General features: G+C 41.4%; 1 pseudogene; it reads left to right on the forward strand.

Moving 5' to 3' along the window:
• The first annotated feature begins 1,704 nt into the window (after positions 1 to 1,704).
• LOC118653440 lies at positions 1,705 to 4,758 on the forward strand (annotated as a pseudogene).
• The last annotated feature ends 348 nt before the right edge of the window (positions 4,759 to 5,106 follow it).

Consider the following 5,106-nt stretch of genomic DNA (forward strand, 5'->3'; position numbering starts at 1 on the left):
GTCTGATATTAGGGCCTCTGCTGATATGGTGGTGTCTGCACAGTTAGTGATAATCATTGTCCAGGCAAGTGTTTTGCTTCACCTTTACCTCCTACAGCTTTGTGAAACCATTTATAAAGAAAACAGTATTTTCTTTGTTCAGCCCAAGGTGCTGCCCTGCTAACCTTACTATTGATAGTAAATTAAGAGGCATTTGGCAGTATAGAATTTGAAGGCAGGAGGGCAGGGAGATTGTGAGAAAGAGTACCTGTATAAAGCACATTATAAGTCACTTTGAAATTTTGGCCAGACTAGCTTGTCTTAGATTGGGTAGTAGAAAAAAAATTATTTGAGGCAAGTTTGAGACTAAATCTTTAAAGTGAGCAGAACTGAAATGTTAACATAAAAAGAGAAACGATTTAAGCAGCCTAAAGTGAATGTAATATTAGAGAAGCTACCAAAGATTTGATTAAAGTACCTGGTACCCAAAAGAACAGTGAGATTCAATGTGGTACAATTGGAGACTACTCAGGAGTAGTCATTGGAAAACAACAACTCCATTTTATGTTTATGCCTCAAAAATTGGAACAAATTGAGAGGCCTTTCAGAACTCTGCTTACATCAATACTAATAAAGGCCTAGGTGGCCCTCGTGCGCGCCGTAGTCACAAGATGGCCGCCACAAGATGGCCACATGCACAGTGGAGGCGGGGTCTGTCGTCTGCTCCACACAGTGAGGCCTGGGGGTCCCGCGGCTCTGTGTGGTGCAGAGGAGGCCAGTCCTGGCGGAGGAGGTGGGTCGTGGCAGGGGAGGGCAGCTGTGGGCAATCAGACTGGCAGGAGAGCAGTTAGGCATCAATCAGGCTGATAGGGGAGCAGTTAGGGGATGATTAGGCTGGCAGGCAGAAGTGGTTAGAGGTAATCAGGCAGGCAGGCAGACGAGCGATTAGGAGCCAGCGGTCCTGGATTGTGAGAGGGATCGTGCCTAAACCGGCAGTCGGACATCCCCAAAGGGATCCAAGATTAGAGAGGGTGCAGGCCTGGCCCATGCAACGATTTCATGCACCGGGTCACTAGTTTATATTATAATTTGTAACTGTATGTTTTCTGTGCTTTGTATACAGAATAACTCCAAAAAACTGAAATTAACCCTTCATATAAACATAGAAAACTCTTTTCATGGACATACAGTTTGTCTTTGTAAAATTTTTCTCTTGTACAATTTTGAGCAGAAATGTCTACTGAGTATTTCACATTTTTCATGTATTTTGGGATTTTTGCCTTATTGATACATTGCTCTAATGTCTCAAGCATATCATTCTCTGTGTGATTTTTTTTTTTCCATAAAGACCCTTCTGGGACTCTGTGTCTTCCTCCTCCATACTGAATCAGTTGAATCTAAGCCTGTAGTGCTTTCCTGGATTAGATATCATGGTTTCTAGATTCTTATATTCTTTACTCTTGGTTTACTCCCTGGTGTAGAAAAGAAATATCGTCAAGTCTTTTCTGAAGAAGTTTGTAAGAGACATTCATTTGTCTGGAGCAGAGGGAGGAGTGCGTGTCATCTTCCTCTGGGCTCACCCAGGGCTCTCTGTAGCTCTTCTTCAGGGGCTGCTGCGAGGAGTGACCCCCAACCCCCGGCCTTGTGTGTCTGACTTAGCAGCAGTGTTAAGTTGCTTTTACAGAATTAAAAAAAAAGTTATTACTGCTGTGATTTGAGCTCAGCATGGTTGTAGTCATCCATTCGCTGGGGCTTCCTTTAATTGCGGGGCCTATGGATATTTGTCACTTTTTCACAGGATTGACTATTTCTGATGGAGACGTGCATACAATTGGAGGGAAAATTGGGGAAGTGAGATGTGCTACAAGCTGTGTAAGAGGGTTTATAAAGAATTCATCTGTAGAGCTCTTTCTCAGCAGTAAGGCAGAGATGCAGAAGACTATAGAAATGAAAGAACTGATCACATAGGAAGAGAGTGACCAGGATCTGGGGCATCAGGGGCTGGCTGCTTATCTACTTTTTGTTGAGGGGATTAAAGAAGAAGCAAGTAATTCTGGATATGACTCTGATTAAACAAGATGTTGGGTTTCATACTAATGGTACAGGACATGGTGATTTAAGGCCAAAGAAGACACAGCCATTGAAGACAGAGAATAATTTTTCTACAAGTTTGTTTTTCTTAGTAAATGAAGATGATGTGCATGTCTTTTTCTTTGGTTTATGTTTGGATAAGGTAATTTTCTTAAAACATTATGAAGGTCGAAATACTAGTAATGTCATAGTAAAATTTGCTTCATGTACTGTTGTTTCAGGAGGTCTTAAATGTCATCAAAGTTTCATGGGTTCCAGATTTATAGAAGTAATGCAAGGCTCAGAACAACAGTGGGTAGAATTCGGTGGTAGTACAATTAAGGGGGGTGACATTACTATGAGAACTGAAGAACATTCATCACCAAGAGGAATAAATGACAGACATTTTTGAAAAAGACCTCATTAAAAACCTCCCAGAAGAACAGGTTCTTATTCCCCTCTTGGATTTTATGTTCACTTAAAAAGATCTGACCCTAAGTATTAAATTCATTTGGAGATACTGATCTGACTAATGAATAGATTAGTTTATTTTTTATTGATTTCAGAGAACAAGGGAGAGAGAGAGAGAGAGAGAGAGAGAGAGAGAGAGAGAGAGAGAGAGAGAAACATCAATGATTAGAGAATCATTGGATGACTGCCTCCTGCATGCCCACTACTGGGGACCAAGCCTGCAATCTGGGCATCTGCCCTTACTGGAAATCTAACCTTGACCTCCTGGTTCATAGGTCGATGCTCAATCTCTGAGCCATACCGGCCCGATGAGTTTTTTTATGTAAAAATGAAAGAAGAACAAGATATGCCTTTGTGACGTTCAAGACTCTGAAAGACTATAACACTGGTCTGGGTTTACATAAGACTGTTTTACAATATCATCCAGGTCTTGTTGATCCATTTTCTAGAAAATAAATGCTGAAGGTCATTGAATGTTATGAAAAGGGAAGACCAGCTTCAATAGAGAAACAGAGGCTTGCACACATTTTGCAAAAATACTTTCAAGAACGTTGTTCTGGCCTGAAACTACATATATTTCCCATTTGATGTTACAAAAGTTAAAATACAAAAGTTCCTTATAAATTCTCCTCTTGCTGAGGATGACATTTTACTTGCTTTATGGTGACAAAGGAGTTGGTCTGGGAGAAGCATTGGTGAAATTCAAGTCAGAGGAACAGGTCACGCACACTGAACGTTTAAGTGGTTGAAGATTCTTGAGGACAGAAGTATTGTTAAGACTTATATCTGAGATCCTGGATGGGTAGCTTCATTGGTTAGAGCATCATCCCTATATGCCAAGGTTTTGGGTTCCTTCCCTGGTCCGGGCACATCCAAGAATCAACTACTGAAAACTAATGAATGCATAAAAAGTGGAACAACAAATCAATGTTTCTCTCTCTTTCCCTTCCTTTCTCTCTTAAAAAAATAGAAATCAATAAAAATAAAATTTAAAAGGACATATCTGAGGCACAAATGCAGGAGTTTGGTGTAAATTTTTTCTTGCTGTCCAGTAAGAGAATTCAAGACCATTCACAGTCATATGATAGAAATGACCCTTCCCATTAATTTGACTCACATGATCCTTCAGTGTATGCAGTGGATTTTTCTGAAAACTTCCGGAATCGGCAAGGAGACTTGAGGCAACTGGACAATTTCAAGCATCCCCAGGGAGATTTCCAACAGCCTGATAGATATCCTCCAGAAGCTGTAGGCATTCCCTCAATAGATTTCAGGCACCATTGGGAGAGACATTTTAAGGAATTTCTCTACCTCCTTCTAATTTTGAATGTTGCTTATGGGAAATCAAATAGTAGGTCCATTTGGAGGTGAATTTCTCCCTTCCTTTCCCCCATTCCCTCCCATCTTCTCTCCCTCCACCCCACTCCCTCTATCCTCTGAAATTTTATAATGATATATCTAAACCATGTATATTGTTTATGGAGGAGTAAATGAAGGGAATTCAAAGGAAAGATATTCAATAATTTAATTGCTGGAAAAAGGAACATGCATTTTAAACTACTTTATTAAACAGGCTAACCTTGATGGAGTAAAATTATAAAACAGGATCATCCCTCTTGCACCAGTACTTTAAACACACTTAGTCCAGTCTCTATCTCTAGCTTGCTGATGGCAAATTGGGAAAGCCACAGTTTTTCTTTCTGATAATAACTGTCTAAATTTTAAGTTTAAAAATGTAGTGTAATATGAGATCAAAACTTACGATTTTCATGTAAGTCATACTTTACCCACCTCAAGTCCCTCTCACTTGATGCTCAGGGTCTAGCATGTAGTATGGAGGGACATGTTATGTTCTTTTGTTCATTTTTATCTCCTTTATTTGTCCCTACTTGTTTTGCTTTGGTACCGAAAACGGTGAGTGTTGTCAACAGATGGTTGTTGGTGTCAATTCAATGCCAACAGAAATCCCCAGTTTAAGGTGCAGTAAAGGAAGACACTTTATTCAGTGCAAAACGCCCAATTGTGACAAGGCAGGGCTGTAAAAATGGCACTGCTGTAGGGCACCCCTAGGGCCACATGGCCTGGGTCAGGACCCGCTGCTGCTAGACAGCTCTGCTCTGCTTCTGGCTGCTCTGCTGTGTTCTAGCAGACATCTTTGTGGTGTTTTGTTTTGTTTTATAGCTCAGCCAGGGAAGCGCAGTCTTTAGTCTTCAGTGGAAAGGGAAAGTTGCTCTCTGAGCCAGAGGGGAGATGGCTTATATGGACATAAATTCCCTGCCCCTGATTGGTATGTCCTCATGCAAATGAGGACTCCAACTCATTGCAGCACTGTCTTGTTTGGTCAGTAGAAACACTCTGTTTGTTCAAGAGCTGCACAGCTCTACTTGGGCGGGGAAAGCCTCAGTCCTATTGTTTGAAATAGGATTCCAGGAACTCCTTTCTAAGTGCTGGCTCAGATGGCGGAAACACAGTGCAGGCAGACAGTTCAGTGTAGAGCCAGGCAGTTTAGAGCCAGGCTTCTGCCTGAAGTGCAGCTTGTGGGAGAGGCCCCTGTGCAGAAATGGCTGCTAGGCTCTGTGTGTTTTT

The sequence above is a fragment of the Myotis myotis genome, unplaced genomic scaffold (assembly GCF_014108235.1).
Source record: "Myotis myotis isolate mMyoMyo1 unplaced genomic scaffold, mMyoMyo1.p scaffold_m19_p_4, whole genome shotgun sequence".
Taxonomy (NCBI): Eukaryota; Metazoa; Chordata; class Mammalia; order Chiroptera; family Vespertilionidae; genus Myotis; species Myotis myotis.